Source organism: Puma concolor, chromosome B3, assembly GCF_028749965.1.
Source record: "Puma concolor isolate L17-30 chromosome B3, mPumCon1.1.hap2, whole genome shotgun sequence".
In the NCBI taxonomy this organism is placed as follows: Eukaryota; Metazoa; Chordata; class Mammalia; order Carnivora; family Felidae; genus Puma; species Puma concolor.
The window spans coordinates 134,479,594-134,493,961 of record NC_141672.1 but is presented as its reverse complement, the minus strand read 5'-3'; the positions used below and the strand labels follow the sequence as shown (position 1 = coordinate 134,493,961).

General features: G+C 45.6%; 1 protein-coding gene across 1 annotated transcript in view; it reads right to left on the bottom strand.

The window, feature by feature from the left end:
• LOC147580394 (uncharacterized) overlaps window positions 1-14,368 on the bottom strand; it is a 119,762-nt gene that overhangs the window by 99,552 nt on the left and 5,842 nt on the right. The gene's annotated exons all lie outside the window — the stretch shown is intronic.

Here is a 14,368-nt window from a genome sequence, read left to right as displayed (position 1 = left end):
ACATTACTTTGAATATCTATTTCTTCATTTAACTAAATAAAGTTATTCTGGGATTAAATGTTTTTAATTTTTTTTTCCCCAAAGAAATGTGCACTGGATAAAATTTCCCCAAATACTGCAAATACCTTTTCATAAACTGACCACATTTTAAAAATCAAAATCTAAAAACACAAAATGTCATGGTTTTCTTCTTCTTCTTCTTCTTCTTCTTCTTCTTCTTCTTCTTCTTCTAATCTGTAGTCCCCAAATGACCGCTCATAAAAATAAACTTTACAACATCTTCGAGAATCCCAAAGAACCCCGGTCAAGATTTTTTTGGCTAGAAAAGAAAGCAGTTTTGATATTCAGAAATTTGGCCTTGCTTAGTCAATCCCCAAAAGGGAAAAAAATCAGCTAATCTTAGAAAGATGGTAAATTTAAGTATTTCTCTAATCCAAGTTAGTCCTCAATCATGTTTTGAAGTATGATCAGACAATAAATACTGGGAAGAGTCATAGAAAGCTTCAAAAATAACTCAAGATAGAAAAATTAAGCATTTCTTTACGAGGCTTTTCTGTTTCTAAATTCGAGGATGAATAGTATCTTACTGGAAAATACCAGCAAAGTTTGTGCTGGCATGCCCCCTCCATGGTAACAACGACAACAAAAAAAGATCCACTAACGTATTCTGTTACTGGATCGTTTAAAGCAGCATTAAACATCAGATTTGGGTTGGTCGACTATTCCAGGTGTCACAGCGGACAGCAAAACCAGCTAACCATGGACCCATCTACACGCAGGCTCTAACACACAATAAACAACTCGGCAGGCACGCACCCTCGCACACGCATGCGCACACACAAACATACACACGCGAAACCTGGCCAGGCTCTGCTCCGAGTCCCTGATAAGTCTGGCCCTGGAAAGAATTTTAATCTACATGGTTTGAAAATAGGGGCCTTTTAAATATGCTGCAAACAATTTGTGATGGTCATGTCTAAAATGCTGCCCCATTATCCTTTTCCATTTGGAATGAATGAGGCTAATTAATTTCAGGCCATACTTGATGAGGTCAGCACCATACGAGGGGTGCGTGCTAGACATTGCTAATCTCTTTCAGCTGAGAGTGATGAATTAAAGATGAAGCATGCCTTTGCAGGCCTAATTTAGAATGTATATCAAAAAACCTACAGCAAATAATACTATACCCTACAACAAAGGAAAACTTGTTCTCTCAGGCTCCCTGAGTTGTGTTGATTTTAAAGACATTTTCAGCCTTCTTTGGAATCCCAGCTGGGGATGGGTGAACCATATCAAGAAAATCAAGCCATCTCTCACACATGGCCATGTGGACAAAAAGTGGGATTAAAGGAAAGAAAGAAAGAAAACAAAAACAAAATACAACAATCAGGGTTTGATCCCTTGTGTATTAAAATTCCACCTACACATTAGGCTCCCTGCCCCCCCCCCCCCCCCCAGAGCTACCGGACTGACAAAGATCCCAAATTAGCAATACCTGTATTCAAGCGGTGACCACCCAGTTCTGCTGGGACATTTCAAAGCAACATGCTAAATGAGGCAGCCTGTTGTTTTTAAAGCAGATATCCTAATGAGGCTTATTAGGTTTTTCCATGTCTCTATTTTCAAAGCCAATAGAGATTGACCAGGTAGATAATGTGATACCTTTTATTAAGCCAAGAAAGAAATTATAATACAGATGCCTCCGGGCCAAAGTGTTCTTATGAAAGTTAATGCTAAGCCAACTTCCGAGTTGTGAAAAAGGGAGCTTCTCACTGATCCCAACTGGAAAGAGAAGGAATTAGTCATGATTTCTCAAAGATGACTACCACAAGTCCCTAAGGGTGGCAAGGAAGGTGACAGAGCCCAGACACGAGAGAATACACCTCGCAAAAAGTATTTCAGCAAACCTAGCCAGGGCGATCCTGACAGATTATCCTAATGAGTCTGAATTTCCAACTGGGGGCCACCAAGAGCTCCTCACTCTGTATCCCGGTAGCTTTCATTAGGACAAAGCTGCTTCGAATTAGGTCCAATCTACGTGCTGAATCAATCTTTCATCCTTTTGAATGCTTCTGAAAATATTTATATTTCTTAATAATGCACATTTTGTCTTGCAACTTCTGATGAAACCCAGACGGGGGTTCCCAAAGCAGGCAATGTATGTGGAAGGGTGATTTGGGACAGGAAAAGGAAGATAAAAAAACACAGGTTTTTCCCATTGGGGAACCATTAGAGAATATAAATCTAGCAAGTTTGGTTATGTATACATCAGAGGAGGCTTGTAATAAATACAGATTCGAATATTACAGTGACCTAATGGAGATTACAGCATATTCTGTTACTGTGTGATTCTTCATAGCAGCTGCGACTGTTTGGCTGGTTAACTTAGTAGATTTTATGAAAAGTTATTGTGGGAGAGATTTAGGAAGAGCTCACGTTACAACCAGTAATAACGCACGTAACGTATCATGTCAAAAAATGGAGTCACAGAAGGGCGCCTGGGTGGCTCAGTCGGTTAAGCATCCAACTCCTGATCTAGGCTCAGGTCGTGATCTCGAGATGGTGAGATCGAGCCCTGTGTCGTTCTCTGCGCCGGGGTGGAGACTGCTTCAGATTTTTCTCTCTCCCTCTGCCCCTCTCCCCTGCTCGCATGCACTTGATTGTGCTCTCTCTCTCAAAAAGAAAAAAAAAAAAAAAAATAGAGTAACAGTCATAACGGAGCCATGACCAGATGATCTAGTCTGTTTTTGTGGAGGCATCTGGGTGGTCCAGCTTCGGCTCAGGTCATGATCTCACGGTCTGTGGGTTCGAGCCCTGCATTGGGCTCTGTGCTAACAGCTCAGAGCCTGGAGCCTGTTTCAGATCCTGTGTCTCCCTCTCTCTCTGCCCCTCCCCCACTTGTGCGCACGCTCGCTCGCTCGCTCGCTCTCTAAAAAGTAAGTAAACATTAAAAAAAATTAAAAATGAAGTATGTTTTTGTGGAATGAGGAGCAGAGAATTGGGAAGATGGGTTTTTTTTTTGGGGGGGGGGGTGCACTGGGAGTGGATTCCTGGTTTAGGGGGCTGAGAGAAAAGGGGCTTACTTTCACCTTGTCACCAATCAGCTGGGTGACCTTATGTAAGTCACCTAACGGCTCTGGACCTCGGGTTTTTCCTCTTCTCTCTGGGAAAGTTTTTCTTGCCAGTGTTCAATTGCCTGGTTTCCTAAAGAACCACCATTGTCTTAAATATTCAGCGCTCTCTGCAAGCAGAGAGAACGAAAGCAGAGACCTCATCCAAAGCTAAATGTCTCCAGTTGGAGAGATGTTAGTGACACCTTCTCAAAGTGCCCTACACATTACTCGTCCCCCTCACCCCCTCAGACCACGGCCGCTGCCCCGGGTCCTCATTTCTTTCCTCTCAGACACCATGACAGAAGAAAGCACCCAAAACCGACGTGTGTAGTTTCATTTACTCCAACCCTCCCATTTCAGAGATGAGGAAAATAAAAACCAAAGATGTTGAGGTCACACAGTAACTGGTAAAGCTAGAATTTAAACCCAGGTCTCCTTATTTCCAAACCAGGGTCTATTCTGCTATGACAAACTGTCTCAGAGTCTGAGGGACTTCGCGTTCCAAAAATCAGTGGGATTTCTTGTGACGGCCCCGTAGCATTGAAGATCCCTTGCAATTAGAAACGGGAACACAGTCCAGGGCAGTGGCTTTGAAATGTAGATTTCGAGGAACACGTCCCCAGCTTACTGGCAATGTGAGTTTCTGGCAATGTGAGTTTCGGGTGAGTCCCCAAGCCCTATTAAGACTCTGGGGTTCTTTTGGCTCTAGGATCATGGAAATAATAACTGTATTTACCTCCGAGAGTTGGAGAGAGATTAAAATGAATATCTCACATATGAATATATCGAGGTGAAATGAAATGACACGTGTACAAGTTTCCCGTTCTTGCCTATAGTAAATGTTACCTGCTATTAGTTTCATTGTCATTATCTTCTTCTTCATTTACATAATGACTCGCCACGGAGAGACCCCGAAAGGAACCTAGGAATCGTAGTTAAGAATTCTGGCTGTGGGGCGCCTGGGTGGCTCGGTCGGTTACGCATCTGACTTCGGCTCAGGTCATGATCTCGCGGTTCGTGAGTTCGAGCCCCGCGTCAGGCTCTGTGCCTGGCACCCGCTTCAGACTCTGTGTCTGCCCTTCCCCTGCTCATGCTCTGTCTCTCTCTGTCTCTCAATAATAAATAAACATGAACAAATTAAAAATAAAAAACGAATTCTGGCTGTGCTCCTTTCAGCTTCATGGCCTCAGATAACTCTCTGAGCCTCAGTCAACTCAGCAGCGGAATGGGAATTCAAAGTTATCTGCCTGTGAAGAATTTCTGTGACAATCCAGTGAGCTGTGAATGTGAGACAACGTATAAACAGGTGGAACCCTCCAAAAGCCCAAGGGTTCATGGTTTTATTCAAACATTATTATTCCTAGGTTGGAAACCCTCCGGCTGCCTGGAGTTGGTTAGCATATCATAGAAGAGATAACGCCACGGTTTTATTTCTCGAGTAAGCCACCTTAGACATAAAACACCATTAAATCATAAAAGGATAGATGCGTTTCCTCAATTATCACCGTTATCCTTTTAATCCTATTCTACTGTTCTCTACCTAAGCATGTGGTTCTCTCATAATTTTACCTTACCAGAGGATTAGATCATGAGTAGCTCACAGGGACAGGGTTTAGAACAGGAAAACAGCACACCCACTCTCCTTGTTGCCTTCCAAAGTAAGGGGGAGAGAGATCGCGAAGCAAAGAAAATGCACTGCACGAAATACTAAACACAGGCTTCTGAGAAGCCTTCACGCCCTCGTTAAAATACTATCAAACTTTGCTATTGACTAGCTGCCCATTGCACGTGAACTTAAAAACATATTCGTTATTGAGATACAATTTTGTTTCAGCTTAAAGAAGCATCATGGGCTCGGGAATTGTTTTCTGAGTGGGATTATTAAAGGGCTTGGGGCCTAAAGGTGTATGTCTATTTTAAAAAGAAATTTTCTGATTGCAGATAACTTCTCAATTTGATTTAGTGTCGAACGATAGTGATGGGGTTGATAAGTGAGCGTTCATCGGTAATTCATCTTGTGCTGGTAGAAATTTACAGCAAAGCAGTGCTTTCCCAACAGTGACAAGCCCTATTAATCTTCTTCAGACACATTTCAATAGGTGTTCCCATCTGTGGCCAACATCTAAACACTCTGGCATCACCAGCGACTTGAAGACACCTTCATTTCAAGTTACACTACTGAAAATGTGATACTAGATTGTACTCTATTTTTTAACCTAATTCTCTCTCTTCATTCAATTAGCCTTTCTTGCCTGGATTTTCTGCTCATGTGTAACATCATTTCCCAGGGAGAGCTCTCAAAGATTCGGTTTCTTAGAGATGCACAATCTCCTCCAAGGTTAACAACCAACAACTTTTTTACAAATTAAAATTGCATAGATTCCAGTTCTGACAGTCACTGGCCTCTGATTGCATATGTCCTTAGAAAGCACACCCTGCTCAAAGAAAGCCCGCCAGTGCTTTTGAGAGGGCTTAGGAAAAGGAGAAGGCTGTAAGATCCATTTGTGTTCATATTCAGAATGCAATTTGTTATCCTGAACTATGATGTTAAATTTCAGTGCAGAAGAAGGCTGAGAAAGGGAGAGGCAATTAAGGAAAGAGGGTGATGGAAATGTAGCCTCGCGTTCAAATAGCCACATTTACTCAGCAGATTCATTCCATAGGATAAAATCTTCTCCTATTCCTTTGCATCTGCTGGGGGACCTCCCATTAGAGAAAGAAATACAATAATCACTTTAGGAATAGATTATTTCACCTAAATTGGCTTTATTCTACAGGCAACATGCTCTCTCTGGCTACGAGGTTAGTCAAGGCAAAAAAATGTGGAGGGAGTGTTTGATTTTGGATTGCACCTAAGTGCTTTTTTTGTGCCATTTTCAACCTCATAATGGACTTGGTCTTGCAAAGAAATAGGATTTGAACAGCATTTTTCTTGTGCACTTCAGAAACCTTTCAAACGAGAAGACTCCCTGACACATTCTTACTTTGGAAAGGTTAGATATTACCTGCATAATGAAGGGAATCATTTCTAACTTCATTGAACTTTTTTGTCCGTATGTGACCTGAAATACATACGTGTTACGTGTGTGTGTGCGCGCGCGCGTGCACGCACGCGTGCGTGCACGCACGCACGCGTGCGTATGATCATTTGAGTTTGTTATAGATCTCAATAACCTTATTGTAGGTGGCAAGTTTAAATGTGCCATATTAATAACTTGTTTTCCAAGACAAATTAAGTCCTTATGTGTCAAAAGCACTCCGCACTGGATTATCTACAAGACAAGTATTTATTGAATAAATGTTCAGTCCAATTTCATTTTAATGTGACTGACTGTATGTTTCAGCCTCTTAGGCAGAGATGAAAACACTCAGACCTATAACTGTGTTGCAACATTACACCTAACTTGTCTATTTCCATTATTGTCTCCTAACTTAGAATATGGAAAGAAGGCTTTTTTTTTTTTTTTTTTTTTTTGGTTGTTGTTGTTCTCAAGAGCAGGGAGAGAGATAGAAAAACGGCTGGCATTCAGCCTAAAGAGAAATCATTGAAACAAATTAATCCTATGCCGTTTAAATTGACATGGTAATCCATCATCAGAGAAGGCAAACTCTGAAAGCAATCTAGAATCTGCCCTCTGTTCTTTCACTGGCCCTCGAGGCACAAAGACAGATAGTAAAGGAAGGGGGGGGGGGGGGAGTATCATAAAAGTTAGGAATGACTTTAGAAAATAATAAAATTGATTAGACCAGCTCTCACTGTCCAGCCTCTGCAGACCTCCTTCGGAAAGGAGAGGTTAACTTTCAACAGTTGCTTTCAAAGTTTACCTCGAAATGGTAGGTCATCTGCAGGGGAACAGTTTGCTTCCTTCTCAAGGCGGCCAGGCTGCTGACGGGTGTGACCATTGCCTGGCGTGTTTAAAAAGTAGACCAACTGCGAGTTCTGGCAGGACCCACAGTTACACAGAAACTTTCCCTCCAGTGGTAAGGGGCTTCTTATGTGGGGTGTAGGATTGGGGCTTGTTTTTGTGTTTGGTTTTTGTTGGGGGGGGGGGAGGCATCTTTTTCTTCCTTTTTTCTCCTATCATCATCTTGCTCTGCCCTCAGTGAGAATGCATGTTATTGTGATGTTTCAGTGTAACTCGCATAACATCTTGAAAAACCAACACGAGCCACCGTGCCCTGCCTCTTATTTGTGTTTCTTTTTTTCTTTTGGAAGCTGATTTTTCAAATCTTCCTTCACTCCTGTGATGATATGTTGTTTAAAACTGGTTTAAAAATCATAAATTGTGTATAAAACCGAACTGTCACATCCTGGTGGATAGTTAAGATGAAAAAAAGCCTTACTACGAGCTCCGTTGTAAAAACAGTGTGCTTGTATTTCCAACACACTGAATCCTAAGGTGTTTTTTTTTTTTTTTTTTTTTTTTTTTTATCTCTCTTTAGTGTGTTTATGTAATGCTTTTATTTTTGTTTTGGTTTTTTGGGAGGCAAGGGGGGGGGGCTTGCAGAATCTCACCTCCTCATTATTGCCTAGACATGTAAACTTGAACACAGAAATGAATATTATTTTTAATTTAATAATACATCCAGCTATAAAAGCAAGACAACTTGAATTTTTTTTTAATGTCAAAACCTACTCTGTTAACAATAGACAGTGTGTGAGGACAAAAACCCAGATACCTTAGTGCCAAAGGCAGGAAGGTAGAAGATCACGGGAATAACCATACCCCAGAGCTGCCCTATTTAGGTTTATCTAGGGTACAGTTTCTTCTAGTTTATTAAGAAAACTTTGTATGTTCCTGAAACTTCAAAGTAAACATCACACCTCTTTCCTAGACTCAGGTTTTTTTATTCCCTGGTTTTTAAAAGAGGATGAATAATTCCTGCATATTGAGTAATGCTTTTTAAAGCACGTAAGCACAAAAGACACATTAAATGCATTTCCAGGGTAAAGAGAACGAGAGTTAAAGGCTCTATAAAACATTCATCCACAGCCATGCCCGCAACAATTTTAAGAGTTGTTAGCAAAGAAGAATAGGTTTAGATGTGTGTAAGCGTGTTTGTTTTAAGTAGAAGCTGGGAAATTTAAATAGCAGTTCTTCAATAACTGAACAGTCAATTGCACTTTCTGAAAAAGATCTGCGTTTGATTTTGTTTTCTATTTATAAACAATGTAGACTCCAGCAAAATAGTATATGATTTTAAAAGCCATTAAATTAAGCAATATCCTATGAAAAGAATCACTGAGGAAATAAGCATGAAGTCTTGGAGACTGAAAAAAATTACTTTTTAGCCCCACCCCTTCACCCCCGAAGCCCCCTTACATTTTTCAGTATTAGCTTCCTTCTAACTGTATGGGTAATATGGCAGCAAAGTATATGCAAAATGAAAATCTGCATAACTTTTGGAGTCAGGAAATGAGCTATTAACATACATTCTGCCAAGAAGTAAGGTTGCCTAATTTGTTAACTTGCCTCTGACATATGATGTGATGTGGTCCTGTCAGGAAATACCCAATGTGACATTTTTCACGGAGGCCAATATTCCCTTCCTCTTATGTTTTCACTTTTGCTTTAAACTGTTTTAAGTGATATCATCTAAATCAATTTACCTCAGTCAAGCGCTTCGTAATCTCTTAGATAAGGTTGATTAATTTATTATAAATTGTAATGGACAGATGGGAAAAGGAGCTTTCTGTATCCCACATTCAAACTAAAAGGGCCAGTGTGCGTTCTATTTAAATACTACACTCTGTAAACTCTCAGGATGAAACTTCCTGTGGTCAAGGAGCTGAATATTATGTGAAACATCTTCCTCTTCATTTTGGACAGAAGTCCTGTATTTTTCATGCGTACCTTCAACATTTCAGGAAATCAGCCTCTTAAGAGGAGAAAGGCAATTGGTAATTAATTAATTATGTGTTCGAAATTCACACATAGTGCTTTTCTCCCCTGGCAATGTGTCTCTGCTCATGCACTTGTTTAAGTCTATGCTTTATGTTGAAACTTTGCTTTTCGCCTTCTCAAAACCAACAGAATAAAAACTGCTTCTTCCATTATTTTTCTCCTTCCAAAATTCACCTTGAGTTTGTGGCTAAAGGAAATTAAATCAGATAACCCCCCCCCCTTTTGTTGTTCTGTTTGCATTTGATTCAAGTACAGGGAATCCCACTAAGCAGCAACAATAATTTCTCTGGATATGTGCCTTACTAACCCCTTCACATTTAAATGACTGGCACTTGATGTCATTTGATTCATGCTTTTTGTGACATACCAAAAATGAACTGTCATTTTGAAAACTTCATAACCAGGCTCTTGTGAGAAGGGGGGGAAAATACATGGAATTGGATGATCTTTCCTCACTCTGTCCACTTCTGAGAACTGGAGTCCACATGGCTTTAGATGTCTTTAGAACTTTCTCATCAGGAATTGCCTTACACGATAATATTAAAAGCGTGTATAGCCCACATGAGACTTGGTTACACAGGCAACAAGCCCCTTAAGCTAGCATCTGTATCTAGCACCTCTCCTGTTTTAATTCTTCAATTCACCGAGGAGTAAAATAGAGTGGAATGTTTAAACACCTACATTAGGCAAAAGACGCTCACCTTTTGTTTAACTGGCCTGCCAAAGCTACCACCCTGAAAACTGACATTTTTACTTTGAAGTGCCTTTTTATGATTCTGCAAGGCACAATAGCTTTACCATTACTAACTTGCTTCAGCTTGTATTTCAACAATAGTGATTCCAAGGAGCTTATTCAGAACTCTTTTTTGCACTGCTCTCTGCCAGACCCCCAGCATGTACACATGAGTGACAGCCTCTATCTAATGCTTGAGTATATGAACCTTTAATCCATCATGGAACTTCTAACACCCTAAGAATATATACACACCCACGTGCATACACCTTCACGCACATAACTGTTGCATAACTACCCATTAAAATGCCACCAGGTCTGAAGCCAGCAGAATGAATATTTTCCTAATCTCATCCACATCTTGTGGCTGTAATTTGGCTACTGGCAAGATTCTAAATTAGCTTTTACTTAAATGAAAGAAGGTAAAATATGTAGTGTAATACTCTACTGTTGTACACATGTCAGAAATATTTTTTTCTTAAGGGAACTGGGTGGTCAGTTAAATGGAAGAAAATATTTCACTACATTATGCTTTCTTATTCCCTAAAGTCCACCTTCATGGAGTGAGCTTCCTTGATGGATGAGACTGTTGTCCCTCTGAATGGAAACCTGCTTTCCTAGGAAGGACGGGGGTGGGGGAGACCAGTGAAGGGCAGGGAGCCTGAAAATCCCTGCAACTAGAGCGAACTTTCCCTCCCTCGCCCCCTCCCTCTTTTCTTCGTCCCTGCCTGCCTTCCTTCCTTCCTTTCTCCTCCGCTTCCTCCTCCTGTCTCTCTCCCTTCTTCGCTACAGCCCCTTTGGTACATGAGTGTAGTTAACCTCCGCTCTGGCCAAGACCAGGAAGGGTTAATGGAGACCGGGGTCCTGACAGTGTCCAGGTCATGAATACTCTGGAGCTAACATCGCAAGAATTAGAGTGTCACCGAGCCAGGGATTCCAGGCACCAATCGCCTCACACCTGAACACACTGCGCCAATCCATTAGGATTCATATTGAAAAAATAATAATAATAACTACCCCTTCTGGAAAACGGTTAATTGGATCTGAAGTTCTATTTCCTGTTGCACTGAGGGGCCAGGCAGGGCGACCTGAACTGAATTCCTCAAGCTGCCAAGAAAATCCGAGCAATTTGGGGGGAAGAAGGATGGATGGATGGATGGATAGATAGATAGATAAATAGATAAATAAATAAATAAGGAAGGAAGGAAGGAAATAAATCTATCCGCTTTTCGGCAAGAGCAGATTTTTAAGAAAAGGCCAGGTGTTGGAAAAGGAAGAAGAAACGAATCAGATTCTCCCCTTGCCTCACCTTCCGCCCCTCCTTCCCCCCCCAAAATTAGTGTCTTCTTGATTATTTGCAGCTGTGTCGAGCCTCGAGGTTTGTTCGCAGTCACCAGCGAGGCGCCCGCTTCTAGAAGTGAAAAGCCATTTTCACGCCAGGACTTTGCTGCTTGAGTTTGGGGAGAAGGTTTCCTCACCCTCCCAGCAAACTCCCCCCCAAAGCCTGGCTAACTTCAGCGAGCCCTGCGAGCCTTTACCCCTCTGCCACTTGAGGCCCCTGCACGCAGCCCTGGGGCCACAGACCGATTTCCACCGCTGGAGCGTGGCTTGAAGCCCCCAAAGCTAATTCCCCGCCCTGGAGGGAACCGAGACGTCCTGGGGGCTTCGCTGGTGTCTGTCACCCAGCCCCCGACTGCCTTGTCGGCCTCAGACTTCCTCCCACCTGCCCAGGAGCCCCGAACCTGGAATCCACTAGCCCTGTGGTCCGCAGCGGGTTCCGCCACCCGGCGGCCGCCCTAGACACTGGGTGGGTGGGAGGGACGGGCAGCTAGCGGGGCTGGGCCGCCGCGTCCTCTTTAGGAACATCAAAGGAGGAGAGGGACAGAGATGTATCAAGGAGAAAGTTCCAGGATGCTGCGGGTCGCGGCTGGGGCGGAAAAATGCAGCCCTTTTGGGTCACACCTTTACTCCAGGAGGTCGCCTGGAGAGATGCGCTGTGGGGGGACCTGCCAGCGTCCCCGCGCCGGGCCTGCGATCCACTGCGGCGGCCACCTGACCACTGTCGCTCGCAGCGTGGAGCCCGTGGCTCCCAAGCCCTTGGCCCCGTGGCGGCCGCGCAACCCTCCCCCGGCGGCGGCCCGCAGGAGCCGGGCCTCGGCCGACTCCCTGCGGATTGCCGCGCCCCTGCGTCTCCCGTCGAGTAGGGAGGGACGGAGGCCTGCGCCCGGGAGCTCCCTGGCGGTGGTCCGGCCGCCCCCCTCGAGGGTTGCTCCCCCTTCTCAGCCTCGCCAAATCCCTGAAAGCCTGGGCCCCCTTCGTCACCCCGGGGGCTTCTAATCACTCCGTATCGATTTCCCTAACTCTTTTCATCCCGTTGAAGACACATCTTAAAACACTCCAGCCCGGAGTGTGCTCTGGGCTTTATCCACACTAATAAAATGATTTACCCTTCTCTCTGCGCTCTTCTCACAGAGGAAAATCGTTCGAGCCCCGGCTACTTGTGTGTGATCAGTAAATATTTAGTGCGGTGACATCCTCAGCTAGTCTTCGGATCGATTCGGGGACCACCGGGAGGTGCACACGGTCCGGGCGGGGCCGCGCCAAGCCCGCCGAGGGGGCTGCTCCCGCCCTCGCCGCCGGCCGCTGATTTACGGCCTCGGCAACCAGCAAAAGGGGGCGAAAGCGCGCCTGGAAAATTGGCTTTTCAACCTTTTTACTTTGACATTCAGCCACCTCCCCAGGCTCTAATTCTCGCCTCTGCTCCTGCCCACCCCGCGCCGCGCCCGACCAAGGGCGCCCTGTGCGCCCGCCGCCACCCTGCCCGCGGCAGCGCGCTGCGCTCGCGCCCCCGCGGCCCGGGGACCACCTATCACAACCCTGCGCCGCGACGCGGGGAGGCCCAGGCCCCTGCTCTGGGGGTCGTCGCCTTCGTGGTGAGGTGCACTCTGCCCGCCCACACCTCAGAGGCTGGCGAGAGGGTGCAGAGGCCCAGATCTCCATTCGCCCAAGGAGCCAGTCTCCTCGCTACCTTTTCTCCGACCCTCGGTCATTCCCCCATTCCTGCGCCTGGTCCTCGACGCCCTTCGGGCCGGATGGCGTCGAGTGGGAACTTTACTTTCCTCGCAGAGGAGCTCCCGTTTCCTTAGAAGCGAAAAAGCGCTGAGCTTGGATGTGCTGGGAAGGGGGCCTCCTACCCTGATCTTGACTGCCGCAGGGCTGCGGCCGCCGCAGTGGCAGTGTCCGCGGCCCCTTGGCCCTCCCAGCCTCCCCTGGGCGCACGCTCTCATTGCAAGGCCGCGCCCTGGACCCGGACACCGGGCGATGGGCCCGACCTGGCACGGGGCACGGCACTCTCTCGCCACCCACCCCCCACCCCCCACCCCCCGCCCCGCCACTCCTGCGGGACCCGCCACCTCAGCCGACTACATTGTCCGTCCGAGTAGGGAGACGGGAGGGCTACTAACGCCCTGGGTTCCACCTCTCTTCGGCCGGGGTCGGGGGCTCGGGCCTGACCACCTGTTAGCGGGCCTGCTCTCCTCTCACCTGAGGCCCGGGCCTCTGCAGTTCCCTCGGGCCCAGCGAGGAAGGCAAAGGCGACCTTGCAGGGTTCGCGCACCCCTCCCCAACGCTAGCGCCCTCTCCTTTGTCCTACGCATGATTTTCTAAACTGCCTTATCTGCAGACTATATCTTTATACTAATGCATACTTAATTGGTCCGTCTTGACTGTCCATATAAAACAATTTAATTAGGGTGCTTTCTTGCTTTGGAGAGCAAAGAAAAAAAAATCTGCCCAGTGCTTATTGTATTTAGCACCAATACAGGCAGAAAATGTAGCACAAGTTTTTGGTTGAAAGAGCACCTCTGTGCCCATTGAAGGGCGTTGATCCGAAAAGACAGAAAGGACAAGTAAAATCGATTTGAAGCGACCCTCTCTGTCCCTTTCACACCATTCAGAAACTCCATTCCTTCTAAGACAAAGACCAGCGCCTTGGGAATTCTCAGGGAAAAAGAGGACTCCAGTCCCACAAGCCTAGGGCACTTTTTAAAAAATCCTTAATATTGCACTTAAAACCGGCCCTCGGTTCTGTGCCCCCCACGTGTGGGTTTCACAGACACCCCCTCGGAAGCGTCAGGCAGTATGGTTGGCCACACCACCCACCCCCCACCTCTCCCGGAGCTCGGCCTTCTGGCCAGGCCAGACAAGCCTTTTAGGGTTAGTGCAGCCCTCACCTTTGACCCCCAAGATCGGAGTGGCTGTCACGCTCCAGAGTGCAGAGTTACAACTCAGGCCAAAGTTAAAACAAAACAAAACAAAAAACATTTCTCTACTCCCAAACCGGTTCTGGTTCCGCTGCCTGAGCCACCTTGCCCAATAACCCCTTCCACACTCAACTTTTTTTTTTTCCCCCTTCTCTTGCCATGAACTGCCCTAGCCACCTCTGAAAGAAGGAACTTAAGATGCCAGGGCAGCGTGGCTGGGTTGCGGTGAGTTGTCCTCCATTAGGAACCAGAATGCCAGGTTACCCGACAGGCGCCCAGGCTGGGGAAGGCGGTCATCGATCAGACCTGGCAGGGAAGGGAGGAGGGAGAAATGAAGAGAAGAGGGCAGGGGAG